This window comes from Ips typographus, linkage group LG2 (assembly GCF_016097725.1).
Source record: "Ips typographus isolate SLU linkage group LG2, UJ_Ityp_2.0, whole genome shotgun sequence".
Lineage (NCBI taxonomy): Eukaryota > Metazoa > Arthropoda > Insecta > Coleoptera > Curculionidae > Ips > Ips typographus.
Window position 1 is genome coordinate 25177800 of NC_138423.1, and position 18313 is coordinate 25196112.

Sequence of the window (18313 nt, forward strand, 5' to 3'; positions counted from 1 at the left end):
TTAATACCGATTCGGAATTTATTTCCCGAAAGGATGGCGAGAAAACGGTTTTTCGCATTGGTCGAAACGACCGTTTGCGACTTCATACATAGCCGGTCGCATCGATTTCGAATTTAATGCACAAGTGGAAGTGTGAGAGTCGCATTTATGAAAAATTGAGTTCGTCGAGCTCTGGAATGATTGATGATTGCACAAGATAAACGGCAGGACTGAAAAAGGGCTGACGCTTAAGCACCGCACTTCTGGTCTCTTGCGTCAAATTGGAGATGATGCTGTTCTTTGAATAATTTTTCAAATAACTATATTCAGTCAGAACTAAAAGTTTTGTTGAATTTTAGCTTGAAATTAATGGCAAACGTATAGCCGACTCGGAAAACTTTCGGACTTTAATTAAAACGTAACAAGAGTTTCGAGAACTCCAAGTTTTAGTTTCTTAGACTTGGTAACTGTCATAGAAAACGGGAAACTAGAGACAAATGAGTTCCGACGAATTGAAAACCCGCGGTTAAGATATCCAGATTAGGTAGTCGAGTGCCCTTCGTGTCAGGCAGTTTGCCGGATATCCGGTCGGCCATTGTTAAAATCCAAGAAACCGGAAAGGCAACCAATTTAACTTCCCCGACACAGTTTAGGAATCCTAAAAGCTTCCAAGAGAAGCAAACAAATTCTTACAAATTGCTGTTCGTGCAATGTTGCCACTATTTCACCAGATTATCCAATAACGTGCATCCTAAATTTTCAATTCCAATTTTTTTCAATGGTTAACAGAAATAATGTTTTCAGTGATTGATCTCAAAGAGATCACATCATCCAAGAATTGAATTTTATATTTTTTTCAAGTCCAAAATAAACCAACACATTTATCTAACTTTTGACGCTTTTGACAACATTTAGTTTCAATATTGTTACAGTCCTTGATTCATTTAACCTAATGTGAACTGTACGCAAAGGCAAAATCACGCCAATAGTCCAACAAGTTTACTCAAACAACATTATTGACCATTGCTATTAAGAAACATCTGGCGATTACTTAGCTAAAGTTCCCATCTGGAGAAATTACGCTCAACTTTCTGAAGCTCCCCACGGCAAATTTAATCATTCTAGTTGTCCGGGAATGTAGTTTGCACAATTTCCAGTTTCACAATGATTACAGTCTGCCCGCTTTTAAAAGGTCTGTGTTTGTCGTAGCCTCGGAACTTTGTCCCTTTCAGTTCGCAAAAAAGACATTAAAAAGGAGCGGCGCCACTTTTTTTAAGCCTTTTTTCATCTCGTAACGGCATAATCTTCGCTCGTCTGGATTATTCGGAATCCCCGCTAGATTAACGGTGCTGTAAGTTGGGAAACTCGTTAAGAGGTGAAACGTTATTTTAATAAAATAGCGCCCAAACGAATCAAAAACTACAAGAGAAATGAAAATGAATGCAACACAAACAGAATATTAAAATTTACTTTACTATGGTCATTTCTACAGTTGTTCAGTTGTAAGTTTAATATATTCTCTGATTTTATTGACTTTTATTCGTTTAAATTTTCTGTTTTTAACCTGGTAGAATACCATTTATGGTGGAAGAATGACATCTTCTACATTTGGCGTCTTTTTTTTTATTGTTTCGGTTTTCAATTGTTCTTCTTTTGCTTTAATATATAGAACAACATATTCAATATAACATAACAATATAATAACTATACAATTTCGGTTACTAAAATTATATCTTTTAATTTTCGGACATTTTTTTCTTCTAATAAAATATTAGTTTTGGTGCAAAAATCATACCTTCTCATTTTGGCATATTTTTCTTCATTTCTTCTCTCCTCTCCATTCTTCTTCTTTTACACTAGTAGAAATCAATTTTGGCCTCTAAAATCATATTTTCTAATTTTGGTACTTTTTTTCCTCTTCTTCTCTTCTTTTAATTAGTTTTTTCATTCTAGTAAAATACTAGTTTTGGCGCAAAAATCATACCTTCTCATTTTGGCATATTTTTCTTCATTTCTTCTCTCCTCTCCATTCTTCTTCTTTTACACTAGTAGAAATCAATTTTGGGCTCTATAATCATATTTTCTAATTTTGGTACTTTTTTTCTTCTTCTTCTCTTCTTTTAATTAGTTTTTTCATTCTAGTAAAATACTAGTTTTGGCGCAAAAATCGTACCTTCTCATTTTGGCATATTTTTCTTCATTTCTTCTCTCCTCTCCATTCTTCTTCTTTTACACTAGTAGAAATCAATTTTGGCCTCTAAAATCATATTTTCTAATTTTGGTACTTTTTTTCTTCTTCTTATCTTTTTTTAATTAGTTTTTTCATTCTAGTAAAATACTAGTTTTGGCGCAAAAATCATACCTTCTCATTTCGGCATATTTTTCTTCATTTCTTCTCTCCTCTCCATTCTTCTTCTTTTACAGTAGTAGAAATCAATTTTGGCCTCTAAAATCATATTTTCTAATTTTGGTATTTTTTTTCTTCTTCTTCTCTTTTTTTAATTAGTTTTTTCATTCTAGTAAAATACTAGTTTTGGCGCAAAAATCATACCTTCTCATTTTGGCATATTTTTCTTCATTTCTTCTCTCCTCTCCATTCTTCTTCTTTTACACTAGTAGAAATCAATTTTGGCCTCTAAAATCGTAATTTCTAATTTTGGTACTTTTTTTCTTCTTCTTCTCTTCTTTTAATTAGTTTTTTTCATTCTAGTAAAATAAAATTTTTGGAGCGAAAATTATACCTTCTCGTTTCAATTCATTTTTTGTATTCTAGTGGACATTTTTTCACGCTAAAATTACAGCTTCTAATTTTAGCCCCTATTCTTCTTCTGTAAATATCTCCTTTAAAAGCTGACAAAAATAATTGACCCCTTTTAAATAAGTGACAATCGTACACTCTCAAGTTATGACAGTCTTTGAACAGCAAAAGCAAAATGAAAATCACCATTTTGCGCCATTTTTTTGTAAAAAAGTGTTTTTAATAAGTTATTAGTTAAATGTTTAGCTTTCAGGTTTTGTGATCTTTAGATCATTTCTCAAATTTTTAACTGGTTATTTCTTAAACTCTAAATTGCCCAGCGTCAATTGAATGTTTCTTATATCTCTTCAAATAACCGACATTCCCATGGTGGAACTTGTAAACGGACACCCTGTATTTAATGAAGCGAATTTATTCAATATTTTTCGTATTATAAACTACATGAATGGAGAAAATCCAGTTTTTAAGTTTGATATTAGTCAACAAATTTGATTTCTAAGATTGTAATGTTTACCAACACGTCTTTTCTACGTGCCGCATTTATGAAGAAAATGAATCCGTAATTTGAGAACGTAAACTGAAAACTTTCCAAAGCTCAAAATTGTTTAACTTATTACCAATAGATCAATTTTAGTGCTTCAATTATTAGTTTAACAAGTTTCTTTTTAGGGTATTACTTAAGTCGTTTTGTACTTTGAAAGTTACCCCTTTAATCAACTGTGCTATTAAGTTTTAGGAAGCTCATCGCTCCTGTCTAAACTAATTTGAAGTGAACCATTACTCATCTTCCTAGCTAATGTTAATCACTTTTAACTACTTTAAATTCATCTTTGTTTTTCATTATTACCAAACAAATCTATAAAGGGTTTTGTCATAAGATTTACGTAACAATTAAGCTTAAATACACAATTATTGTAATTCAGTTACGAGTTCCTTTCAAATCAGTTGCCCGACTTGGGATTTGAATGGAAAATGGAAACAAACGGACCGTTTTGTATGTCAAAAGCATAATACGGCCGATCATTAGGGTTGGTCCTGTATTATTTACAGGCACTGTTGTTTTCGGTAATTCGAATCCCGTTGGCTAATTAAACTCCTACTGGGATAATACCGCTTAATTAGTCTTTTCGGTGCAACAAAAAACATAACAGTGATTATTTTTAATAAATCAAGTTTAAACTCCTGACAGACAATTACAATAAAACTACAATTTGTGTGTGCAAAAATTCAAATTTAAAGACAAGTTTCCGACTTGAATATTCAAACTGACATTACAATACACAGATCCCATTTTTCTCTTCTATTATCTATGAATTTAACGAAGCGGATACACTTTTTATGACTTTTATATCGAACATAATAAAGAATCCGCGCTTTCAGCGTCAAAGGCACGTTTCATCTCTAAATCAATAGAACGCTATTGCCGGTTGTTTTTTTTTTGGGCCACAAACTGCTATTAAATATCAAAGGAATTTTTTCAACAAAATAAATAAACCAAAAATGGATACTTTAAATTGACTTCCAAATTGATGAGGCTGAAATTTGTAAAGGAAAACCAGACGAAGGAAAACATAAAGTCGGGCACTAATTAGCAAGAAAAAACGACAGAGCAGAATATTGAGCAATCCATATTGCTTCATTTCAAGGAAGCGGAAAAGACAGATATTAAGCCCCCAGTTTAGGAAAATTAGTAAGAAACTCCAGTTTTAAAGAAATCAATTCCGATTGAACGGAATTTGGTATGCAAGGGCGGTGCAAGTGACCGATCATGCGTTTCCTATTTAGGCGATTCGATTTCCATGGAAATGCGGACTTTTCCTATATGTGAGCCACATACGAATCGGATTTTATGGAATCGGGTTTTGCTGTCTGCAGGCTTTTGTTATGATCACTTTCGTTCAGTGGATCGAAGCGTTTTGTCGTTCATTCTTGAAATGTTTGTAGAAGAAGAAATACCAATTTAGTTCCACATATTTAGATAAAATAATTCCCAATCTATGTATAAAAGATTTAGTATGGTGTTACTGTTTATTATAGAGTGTAAATGGGTCATCCTGTATAAATCTTTCAATATGATTTTTAATAAGAAAATTGACGTGTTATGGAAGTTGTTATAATGTTATAGAACTTTGATTTTTAAAAATACCTATTATGTATTATCTTCTTTCCTTGAATTTGTCTTTTCATGTGATTAAACGAATTTTCAAGTTTAAAGTCAATCTAACCTTTGATCAAAAGTGATACGATTTTCACTTTCACTCAGTTACTATTGAAAAACCAATTATTTTCTTTAAAACAGCTTTTCAGACTAATGAGAGTTTTTTCTGTATTCCTATAGTTCAAATTCTTACATTAATCGTAAAATTACATGTATTTTAGTAGACATATTTTGCGGGAAGTGACCTGTGTTTTAAGCTGGACTAAACCAGACAGACACAGACAGATTGTGACAGTTATGACATTCGGTCGTTATCTGCTCTGTCTTTGATTTTGTTCTAAATGTGAAAACTGTCATATTCAATCTCATGAAGGTACAAAACAAAATGAGTTTGAATTTGGTTGATTGCATTTATACTTTCATCAGCGTATTTTTGATATTTTTAACTTAATATTAGTCTATTTTTAGATATGACAACTGTCAAAATCCTCTCTATAAAGCTGTAAAACCACAAAACAAATCCTTAAAATCCAGTAAATCAGTATAAACTGTACTAAACGTATTTTTTAGCTTTATGAGTAGGAATTTGACAGTTATGACATTTGGTTGTCAGTTATACTTCTGTCCTAAATACTGAAATCTGTCAAATTTAATCCCATAGAGGTATGACTTATATGACCTTATTGTCAGAAAAAGGTAAAATGAGATACCCCTATAAACACTACAGTAAACGTTAACGCAGAAAATCACCTAAAATTATACATAAGAAACCTGTAGTAAGAAGAGAGAACCATTAGAAATCAGTGATTTAGATAAAGTTGGTCAACGTCATATGTCAGTCTGTCAAAATAAATGTTGTGTTAGTCACATGACAACTTTACCAAAAAGAAGGGGATGGAAAAACACCAGGGCCCTAATTCTTGAAAGCAGGGAGCGGAACTCTTAATAGAAATGTTGATAGAATGTGACAAAAGAAGCTGACAATGACAGGTTTCTGTCACATTCTGAACACTTTTCTCTTCCCTCATTTCAAGAATACGCGCCCAGGTGCAATCATTTGCACTGAATTACCAAGAATTTCCATCCTGGAAATGCACCCGGTGGCATTCTAAAGTCTATCGTTACGTCAGCGTCCTAACTAATAACTGTACTTATCTCAGACGTAAAATTTTATTTGTCACAAGTCAAATTGACAAAAATTTACTGTAAAAACAGTCACGTGACCTTTGTTGTGTGTTTGTCAATTCTATGGAAATTACCCTAAGAATAAAGTTATTCCGGGGTAAAAATACCGATTCTTATTAAATTAAATATCGAAACTATAGAATCCATCATCAACAACAACTATGGCGCGTGTCACAAATCTGAACCAAATGCTTTTACGATTAGGACTAGAGAATGATGAATAACCCATTCGGCTGTCATTCGGCAAAATCAAAAGTCTAATAATAATTGATAAATGCGAAACAGACGAGCGTTATTTAAGCGTGAAACAAGAAATGGACGTGGTTTTCCACTGGGAAAATACCTTCATATTTATTCACGGCAAATTTTCCGCTGCTTCGACTTTGGGCCCCCGACACCTTATATAATACGAATTTTCTTCCTGGACTGTTATATTGTTGTTGTGTCAGTGTTTTTTTAACACCCGTTTGTCACTGTTACCTTTCTTAAAAAGGGCAAACGCGTAGACAAGGGTCGTTGTTTGCCAGACGAAGGGCGAGATTGCGATTCGTACATAATACATGAGACGAAATGGGAAAAGTAAGCAAAAGGGAAGTAAAGGTGCGGTGAGAGAAAATTGTGAGAAAACGGTATTACTGAAAAATAGTAGAAATTTGTAAAAGTAGAAAACTCGTTAAGTAGAATAGATAAGGCAAGACAATTTTTTTGGTATGGAGAATTCACGGAAGTTAATGATGACATGCCGATTAATCAATAATTAATATAATTTTGGCGTGTTTTGGCAAAACTAATAACCTGAGTTTTAAGCTGTAGTAACATAGACCATCTTGTTTTATCAGAATAAGTTAAAATAAGATAGACAATGTAAACACTGACGCCAAAATACGTCTTTTGTCGTGTTTTTTGCGATGCTTCAAATCAAAGTTTCGTAAAAACAACAAGAATTTTAGATTAATACTTGAAAAATATTATATTTTTGCTTTCATACTTTCTATTCCAAATTAATAATAAACATTTTTTTAAAATTTGTAGTATGAACCTATTTGACTGAAAGTTGTCAGCGAGGGGTAGACCAAAATGCCTTTTTGCATACAAAATACCTTAAAATACCTCACAATGCTTCTACTATTGCTCAAAATGCCTCATAGTGATAATGCCTTTAAACTGCCTAAAATTCCTCAAACTGCCTTGAAATACATCAAAATGCCTCTAAATTATTTAAACTGCATCAGGATACCTTCAAAAGGTTACCTACATTTGAAGGCATTCTTAAATTTAGTTATAAGTCCCCTGGTATTGAGATAATGATAAATCTTGATGAAATACACCCTTGAAATTAATTTTTTTATGGCCACGTGGCAGTTTTTAGGTTGGATTAAATAGCATGTCTTCTTTTACAATTTGTACATGACTTTTGACTATTGTCAAAATGTTGATAAGGATTAATGGTTCAATAAAAATGACTTCCTCAGGTTATGTGACTTTTTCCAAATTTTGACAACAAAAAATATTTTGTACGGTTGCCTGAAATTACGGGTTATATTTTGACGTTGGCACGAATCTTCTAACTGTCATAGTAACAAAGTTAGCACGTGTCAAATAAAGACCCTTATCATTTAAAAGAAACGGTTGAAAAATTGGTAATTTAGATTTAGTCAGTAGTAAAATTGTAAGAACTAGGTCACGTGACTTGATAATTCAATTTTTGAGCTTGCAACACTGTAAAAGCCAGTTGACATTGTCAAAAACAGTCACGTGAACTTCAAAACGCGGTTTAAACTTTGAAAAATGGTAAATTAAATGTAGAGAGTTGTAAAAACTTAAATTGCAAAATACGCGTTACGTGACGTTGAAAATGTAATTCTGCATGTTCTTGCAACACTGTAAATACCAGTTGACGCCTGTCAAAATCAGTCACGTGACGTTTAAAATGTGGTTTAAAATTTAGACAGTTGTAAAAGCTCAAATTGCAAGAGACACATCACGTAACTTTGATTATGTAATTTTTAGAGTTAGTTGCAACACTGTCCAAGCCAACTGACACCTGTCAAAAACAGTCACGTGACTTTAAAATGTAATTTAAATGTTGATCATTTGGTAAATTAAATTTAGACAGTTGTAAAAGCTGAAATTGTAAAATACACGTTATGTGACGTTGAAAATGCAATTCTGCATGTTCTTGCAACACTGTAAAGGCCAGTTGACATCTGTCAAAATTAGTCACGTGACCTTTAAAAGGTGGTTTAAAATTAAAAAATGTTGTAAATTAAATTTAGTCTATTTTAGACAGTTGTAAAAGCTGAAATTGCAAGAGACACGTCACGTGACTTTGATTATGCCATTTTAGAACTGACACTTGTCAAAAACAGTCACGTGACTTTAAAATGTAATTTAAATGTTGAACCTTTGGTAAATTAAATTTAGACAGTTGTAAAAGCTGAAATTGTAAAATATACGTTACGTGACGTTAATAATACATTGCATCACTGTTAAAGCCAGTTGACACCTGTCAAAAACAGTCACGTGACCTTAAAAATGTAGTTTAAATGTTGAAAAATTGGTAAATTATTGTAATGAATATTATCTTAATAATTACATGTGCCCATGCTGTTCTGTCCAATTTTCAGTCAATTTTGTTATATTAATACACTACATTTTGAAATACACAGACAATGTCTCAAAATACTCTCAAATGTTTTATAAATATCTCAAAATGCCTCGTAATACCTAGTAATGCCGTAATACCTCATTTTGCTTCGTAATAATGGAAATGGGCTTCATAATAATAATAATTTACGTTAAATAGTCAATGTCAGTTTTATTTACAAACAAACGAAATATACAATGCAAAGTGGTGTTTATCCAATATCTTTGAAAATCATAATATTCCGGTTATATGATCTTCATTTATCTTCTGCCAACAAGCAGAATTAGTGCAGTAAACGTGCACAAAGTAAAATTTTATATTAAATTGAGTGACAAAATCAAAACATTAACCCATTGTGAGTGCAACGTAAGTAATTTATGTTTTCAGTAATTTTCACGGTCTTTATTTTGAAACGGTTTGTGTACGTTATCATACAACTAACTTAACGTAATTACTGTCCCCGGAGCAACAAAAGTACATTACCAAACTAACCCTCAATTAAGGCCGGATGCAACTATGTATGGAGTTTTGTAGCTTGTTAGTTTTAATTTTAAAACTTTCCAGGCGGGATATTGTAGCATTTTAGTCCGAAAACTTTTCCAAAGCGCGGAGAAAACAATTTTAAAATCGCAATTTAGAGCTACGCGGCAGAACGGTGAACCACTTTAAAGATTCCAGTTATTTTAATGTAACCTTTGTGCGTTATGTACCTAAATGACCAAAGTATTTCCCTTAAGTTCGTGCGAGTGGAATTTATGGAAAATGGGAAAACTTGTTTAATTAACCACACACAAAGAATTCTAGTAGAATGCCCTTTTTCTTTAAAACTTTTCGCGCTACACACTTTACGGCGTCAATAAAAGAAACTTTGCCCTTGTAAAACTCGGGTGGAAAATATCTCTTTGTATCGGTTTTTCGTGTAATGCGATAAAACAATGGCAAAAAGGAATTTTTCATTCTGGCACAAAAAGTTCCAACTGTACCGCCGAGAATATGCTGCTTCTTGACCGCGTTCGCTTCTTTTGTTTTCTGGCAACTTTTAGTAGAAGTATCAAAAAAGGTTTTGAAAAGTTGAACCGACAACTTTATTGTAATTTTTTGTTAAGTTCATTTAAGTGGTTTATTTCCTGATTATCTTGGCAACATGGTGGACGTTTAGTGTACTGAATTGTATTTAAAAGGTTGTTCATTTATTAAAAGTTGGATGGAATTTAAATTTTGATGTCCCTTTGTTCTTTACAAAATAAAAGAAACCGGTCGACCCTGTTCCATAAGGTCTGAATAACGTCCGTTGCGGCATTGGGGCCTTTCGTGACGAAACGGAATTACAAATGTACGAAATAAGGTCGGACTAGTAGGAACAGGGACAACTAGTCGTGAGATTAAGGTTAGTATTTTAGCGGCTTATCGCCTCAAAATCTGTAATGGCGGACGAAATTTAAACCCTCCAGTTACCATAAAGTTAAGTGCCACTTAACTGTACAACATTTAGTAAATGCTGCTTAATTCGGAGGATAATTTGAACTAGTTGAATAGAAAAAGTTTTATGTGCAAAGTGAACAAATCAGACTATCATCCACTTAAAGGGAGTTTCGGTTTTCGATTGTTTCTGCAAGAACAAAAAACCCACTTCAGTTTTGGCCTGAAGCGTGCTCCAAAAAGACAAACTTTCAGGATAAGATGTTGGTTTCAAGTTTCTACATATACAGCTGGAAATTCTCCATTCAATATCAACAGTAAAGTCCAGACAACCATTAAAACTAAAGCTCATCTTTATAGTCAATTTCCCAAAGTAAAATTAGCCCAATATTGTAACTATACAACTTTTGTGAAGTTATTTTTCCTTGAAAATGGTGAGGTTTTGTTTTTATTTTGTTGATGTTGCACAACAACTATTATTTTTCCTTGTTTGGTTTTTCCACGAAGTCCACCTTATATAAAGTAGAATTTAAAATAACTTTCTGAACTTTATCAACTTCCAATTTTCATGTTTTCCAGGCCATATCTGGATATTTTAATGGGTTTTGCCGTAGTTTCCAGACGTGAGGAAATTTGTAATCATTTTTTTTTAAATATCTTATAAAAGCATTTTATCATCAGATACTTCTCAATATGTATTATTTATCTGTTATCCAAATTTATCTACAGAGTGAGATTTTCTATGTTTAGTGGAGTGATCTCGAAAACTAGCAGAGTTACGATGTATGTTACATGTGAAACAAAGTGCAGTTTTAAGACCAAATAAAAACTGTTTTTGTTTTTTTTTGAAAAAGTGTATTGGTCACTAAATATGTAGCAAAAACCAAATTATATGGATTTCTTTTACTTAATCTAGCCGATTTGATTTTGCTTGTAGAAAAATGATCTTCAGAAAAAAGTAACATTCTCTATACTTATCTTTAACAAGTTTTGAGAAAATATTTGAAATTCCAAGGCAGTATAACCATTTGTTTGCTTTTTAAACATTAATTTGGTCAAAAATTGGTTTTTGCCAAATTTTCAAAGAAAATCACGTGATTTGCTTAAGCTAAAGATGACTTTTTGACACAGAATAAACCACGTGACTTAGACTTCCTTCAGTACATTTTTTCGACATTTTTTGAAAAAAAAAATACGTCACTTTAAGTTAGTTTAATTTGCGTTTCTTATTTAAAATTATAAAAACATCACGTGACTGGATTATGCAAAGTTAGGTTAGGACCACTTTGAAAAAAATATAAATCACGTGACTCGGTTATGTGTTAGTGTGTGACGTCATTCAACAGTTGGTCACGTGACCACTTCATCCAAAAGTCTGAAAAGCTGCTATGGAGAAGTGTCATCATTAACACCACAAAAAATAAAATGTTAAATTAAAAAATTCACTTTTTCAAAATATCTCAAAAACCAAAAAAAAATTTCAACGTTTTACATTGCACAACTTTTCTCCTATTTAAGCAAATCTCTAATCGTTTCCAAGATTCCTATAGTGGCCCTCCTTATCTTGGACACACTGTATGACATCTCTAGTTCATAAAAATGGTATTTCTTCGTAATATCTGTAACTTTGTTTTGATTGAAATATCGTTATTTATTCAAACTTTTATGCTAATTCGCAAGTAGTTTTTAATAACGTTTTAAATCTAGCTTGAGCTAACAGAAAATGTCAGAAATATTTGTCATGTGTCATTTGAGAAGGCTTCGAACGTCCCAATGATTAACAAATTTAAACTCTTAAACTAAAATTTAAATTAAAATTTTTTGATATGTTCCATAACACAAAGAAGATAAAAATTGACATTTACACAAGTTGACAATAGGCAATTTTGACGTATTTTCTCGATTTTAAAATCGTTTTAATTTTTAAAAGTGTTTTCATGCTATTTCAATCCCAAAAGTTGGCGATTTGATCTTGATTGAAAACCCTTTTACATGGCAAAATTTAAAACTCAAAACGTTTTAAATTTGCATGAAAAGTATTGGATTTTGGCAATACAATGATTCGTACAAATGAGTTATTTCATCAAGTTAACATTAAAATAATTGAAATTGGTATAAAAGAAAAGTTAATTAAACTCTAACAAAAGCTTTAAAGTTTCTTTCTAATGAAATGTGGTGTAACATTAAAATAGTAAATTACCAACCTTCAAAACTGAATAACTGACTGACTTTTTTCCTTCTTAAGTATACAAAGTGGCCTCTTTTGACTCGACCCGGAAACAATGCCGGAACGAGTGCAATAATTCAAGCTTGGCAAACAATAATTGCGCTTTCAGCGTTGTTCTATTTGTTTATTTACGTACTCGTGCACTTAGAAAAGCAAATTTAGCGAGGAAATTAAGCGAATTCTTGCGAGGTCGGTAAACAAACTTTAACCTGGGGTGTTTCCTTATCAACTTGCCACTCCTCAGTTTCGTCCAATATAACACGGAAATCTACCCTAATTGATTTATATACGTACAGGGGTGTTAAATTACAAAAAAGTCGTTAAAGTAGGGTTCTATTACTAGGCATCAGACACGTTTTTGTAATTGTGTGAAAATTTTTAAAAGTGGTATTTAAGAGAAATTGTTAAATTCATATTTTCTTCAAGAAGTTGGTTTTAAAATTGAAAAGGGTAAATTACAGTCTTAAAACGTCGTAGTCTTAAAAAAACTTTTATTTCTAATTTCTCCTTACTGCTTTAGCTATTTTCCGCTTTCAAGCAGATTCTGACAAAGAAAATTTAAAAATGAACCACTAAACAATATTGGAACAATCCTACTGACATCAAATAAATATCTTGAGACCTGTTTTATCAGCTAATTAAAATAGCTTTATTAAAATTTTAATTAAAAAGTTTATACATTGACTGTGACTGTAATACAGAAAACTTTTTCTAATTCGTTAAAAGCAAATTGTAGCCAACCGAGAATAGCTGACAAAGCAGAAAGCTGAAGTTCTTGAGTAGTTTGCAATAAATCCGACTTTATCCACTCTTTGAAGAGTTGCAAGCTGCAACAACAGGATTACCCGGTGAATCAATAAGGAAAGTAGTAAAACTGCATAAGTTTTATCCTTATCAAGTGGAAATCCTTCTTAAACTTGTTGACCCTGACCCGGGGACAGAGAAATTCAATTTTGTAAAGCTAAGACAGGGAGAGTTTGCACATACCCAACTTGCTAAAAAAGTCGAATAGAATTTTGGGTTGATATCACTTTTCAAAATTCGTTAAAAGCTTAAGTTACTAATTTAATGAAGTGTTTTTTCTTTACAAGCTGGTAGAAGGTTGAACTTTCGTTTACAATAATTTGCTGCTTAAAGCATATCGAGTGATATAGGGCGAGCCAAATAGGAACTTAATATTTTATGCCTTAAAATAGAGAGAGTACTTCATATAGTGTTTATCATTATTCAACTTATCAAAGAGTGTCAGCTAATTTTTACCTAATATAGATACAAACTCACCCTAACTATACTGTTGAGTAACAAAACCTTCGCATTAGCCTTTCATATGCATAGTCATTAATTATTAACCGCCACCTTGACAATATTTTTCTAAACCAAAGCCAAAGGTACCTACGCAAGGTGCAGCCTATAAAAGCGATCAATTGGTGCACAAATCGATTTAGTGCCAATTTACTTGCTGCCACTAAAACAAACCCAGATCACCTTAAAAACCAAATCAATCGCCATGATCTTGATCGCTGCTGCGTTGACTTTTTTCCTGCTGGCCTTGCTTTAGCATGCGCTTTTCTTCTTCTGGTACCGCTATGGGACTGGAAGAATGAGGTAGGTTAGAAATTAGGCGTTCTTATGTTGTTTTGATTTGTAGCATTTTGTTTTCATAGATAAATGGGGTTTATGACTGCTTCTGCTCCCCTGAAGAAGGTTTAGGGGATGTTTGAGAGCGGCGTTGGCTTATTAGACAGAGTAGTATAAGTTAGGTTAAGTAGTCGAGCTGTGAATACTAATTGTGTTAGGTACCTAAACAATCGACTGACTGAATAAAGAAAAATGTAGATTAATGTTACCTGCTCAAATAATAAATAATGGAATATAATTGAAAAAACTTGATATTTGTTTCTTTTCATTCTTCCCAATAAATAAAGTTCTTCAAATTACCAGTTGTGAGCAAAGATTTGATATTAAGCTTCAAAGTCACAATCAAATTATACCTTGCAGTTATGCAGTTCCTTACTGCTTTTTAAATGTCGATTCACACATTTAAGACCTAGAAAATCATATTTATGATCATCTTCTCCCCGTAGTATAAAAAAGTTTGAAGTTTAGTTTTGTATTTGTATCCTTCAAATAATATTCCCTGTACGATCTGTTTCTGTGAAACTTTGTTTTACTTTCATTGTTCATATTTCTTTTTCAGCTTTTAATAGGACCTACAGTTTTATGTGTGTTTTTCTAAATAATTGATTTGAATGAAACAGATAGAAGCATATTTTATTTAAACTAGTAAAAAATACTCTAATTGTACAGTGTGGGCTAAATTGGACGTATTTAAATGGGAAGTGCTCTTATTAATAGAGATAGGCAAAAATTGATGTCAGCTCAAATTTGATAGAAAACCTAATGGCGAAAATCGTTGGTTAATATCTGTCACAGTTTGACAGATATAGGATGCTTCTCAGAATTCGTACTTTTCTTCAAAACTGTCTAGCATCTTCCAGGTGCATTTTGTTTTTTATTTCTGAAAATATATTTCTACAGCAACTTTCTGCGTAGAGTCCAGTAGTGTAATAGTATATTGAATAAAAACAAAAAAGTGTTATATGTCAGTTATTTTTAAGATTTACTGTAGACATACTTGCATTGTAGTAAACGGCAGAAATGGACATTTTATTAAAGTTATAGCCAATTGTCATTTAACAGAAGACATTAGCAAAAAACCAAGCACGCCACTGGAATCACATCAAAAAAGTGCCTTAAGAATGCTTTTGTTTCACTTTTGATATTTTAATAAACAAAAAAGTTGTGAGGAGATTTTAAAATGGACGAAATTTGAAAAACGCCATCTAGCGCCGCAAACTGATTGAAGATTCCGAAATATGGTTTTTGCCATTCATCTTTTCTGAAAAATCGACATGTGTACTAGTTTTTGCCTATCTATCTGGGAAAATATTGTTTTTCAAACATAGATCCATTCAATTGTAAATACCACTTAAACTCTGTAACTGTAAGTAGTTATTAAATTTGACCTTCTGCTTCAATTATTGCAGTTTCTACCCAAGTTTAGAATAAATAAATAATCTTTAAAGGGATTTAGAGAAATTAAAAATAAAACTAACTAAAAATAAAATGTTAATTTATCATAATTCAAAGAACAAAAATCAAAAAAGCTATCATGCACAGTATATTCGATTAAACTTGAAGGTCTCGTAAATATAATCCGTGTATAAATTAATAATTTAATTACCTAACAATTTATAAACAAATATAATGTAATGGTAATATTAGTAGAAATTATTCCTAGGTCTTTTTAAACAACTTTTTGAGATTTAGTATCTCGGTAACATGAACTGCTAGAGACTAGTTTTCGATCATCCTAAAGCATTTTTTCTCCCGTTTCTAATAGAAAAATTGACCATTTTGGTCAAACGTGGCATATTTTGACCCATAATAATTACAGGAAAGTGTTTATTAGGTAATTCCGCAAAATAATCCTACTGTAATTCATTACATCCGCGTTAAACTCTTCCATTTATTATACTTAATTCACATCAATTCAAATCTCATATAAAAAATAATAACTAAATATTTTTAATACAATGCGTAGCACATTGTAGCTTTATTGCAGAATTTATTTCACACCCTGAAATGAGTGCGGAAAAGGGCACTTTACCACACCCGAGTAGAAAATAAAAGTTTTTCACCCAAAAATCAAATTTCCTAGGCTTACTTTTATTAATAAATTAACAAATTTATTGATTGTTTTCTTTTTGTAAGATATTGTTGCAAATTGCTGCTTGGTATCTCTGTAACTTTACTGTTTGTCTTCCAATAATAAAAAAAAAATAATAGGTGCAAATCAGGTAATTTGACCTTAACTACATACCATAAAAGTACAACAATTTCTCTTAACATTAATCTAAATGTTTATATTTTCTGCTCAGCTTAACAGGCAGCAAATTACCTTACGTGTAAACGAGCATTCTTTTCAAATTCCATCTCTTACTTGGTATTTGTTTTTTACAACGTGTCCCAGTGAATAATTTTTCTCTGTAATATTAAAGAACGTAACGACCTAGGTAAATTGTTTATTTGTTATTTTTGTCCACCCAAAAAATGATAAAATCTTCAAACTCATTTAGAAAAAACCTGTTTCAAAATCTTGACTTTAAAAGTATAATCACAACTTTGAAAATGAGATACCTACAAATGAGCACCAAATCACCAAGTTATCTCTTAAACGTTATGTATTCTGCAATGTTACTGTTAATAATCAATTTGACTCAAGTTTCTTTTGTTCACAGGTAAGCCCACAGGTCACATGACCTGATTGAAGAAATTTCTAAGAGATCTTAATGATGGTAAGTTCTTCAAAACCAGTTTAAAGGGTAAATCAAATATATATTATAAAAAACTCAATACACTAGCCTAACAAAATTTTATTTAAAATTTACAAAATGCGCAGTACCTCATTTGATTACAAATTGTTAGTTGATCATCATCCAGTCTGGTAGGTATTGGTTAAGGATTAACCAATAATAATACCTTTTCCCAAACCAAGACCCAATCCGGTGGTGCTGATGAGTCCAGTTGGGGCCACACCAATGGCACCAATTCCCAAGGGAGAGATTCCGATGGCGGTGGGCACACCGATGACGCCGGCGTAGGCTGAGGTGATGGCCAAGATGGCGAAGAGGGCGAAAACTAAGAATTTCATGTTGGTTCTGGTGGTTTTTGAGCTGTTGTCAAACTGATACCGATTGGGATGTGGTTCGGTGTATTTATAGTAGTGGTAAACGAAACGAGTTTTTGTTATTCTGGCTTTATTAAATGCAACTGGACGCAAGTGTTGCGTGTGATTTTCTAAAAAGGCCTTCCTTCGGTGCTTGGTACGTTGATGACGAAACTATGTCCGGCTTTGTTCAAGGTTTTTAAAATATTACTTTAGTGATGCTTTGCCCAGGCGACATTGTTGATTATACAATAGTCACGTTTGATAGAAAAAAATAAGTCGTTGGCTACAATATTTACATTTTTTTATTGCATCATACTCTATTTACATAAAGTGTGGAATAGAATAATTAACAAATCACGTGACGCTTTTTGACAGATAGAGCAGAGCAGTGCAAAAGTAAAAAGTCACTTCCTTTCGGAGATAGATGTCAAAAAATATTTTGTATTTTTGTAAATATCTAATAAAATAGATTAAAGTAATATTGAATTAGTCTTAATGTCTACATACAAACTAAGGGCTATGCAAAATCGTTCATGAACCATTTTAGACTTTATTGGTTTTATATTTAACCAGTTTATTAATAAATCACAAATTTTACTTCCAAATTTTGTGATGTGATTCCTTCATGTTAAAAGTATCATCTATTTTTGATGTTCTCTGCTACAATCCCCATTTTGCACATTAGTGCAACGTTTTCTTCACAAAATTACCAATTATTCAACAATGTGATTAGGCTTTTTACTACCAACTGCAACTGACTTATATTTATGCATTTTTCTCTTAAAATTATCATAAACTTGTTACAAATCAAAGACCAGAAAAAACTCTGATAAAACTGTCCTATTGCAAAATGGGACAAGGTGGTGCACATATTTTCAATGTCGACATCCCATGGATTCTGTCACAATAAAATGTTACCGACAATTAATAACTTGTTTGTCTGCACCTTTTTCTTCATAAACCACCGATAAATAATATTATATTGGCACGCAAAACACCTGCTGAGAATATCAATATTGTCTGGTATTTGGTTGTTCGATTATTTGCCCACAGAGTTCTGATGTATGTAAATAATTGATATTTTCCAAAAATGTTTCTCTTTTCTAAACATTTTGATCGCTCTGTAACAGTGAAAATTGATGTATAAATCTGTCCTCTAATTTAATAAAGTTATTAGCTTAAAACATGTTGACTGTCTTACTATAATA

The 18313-nt window shown here is 32.1% G+C and overlaps 2 protein-coding genes across 4 annotated transcripts in view; one reads left to right on the top strand and one right to left on the bottom strand.

The window, feature by feature from the left end:
* The window catches only part of LOC145724958 (uncharacterized), a 112528-nt gene that overhangs the window by 50393 nt on the left and 43822 nt on the right, over positions 1–18313 (bottom strand). The window lies entirely within an intron of this gene.
* Positions 1–18313, top strand: part of LOC145724959 (tetraspanin-1-like) — a 97675-nt gene that overhangs the window by 40334 nt on the left and 39028 nt on the right. The window lies entirely within an intron of this gene.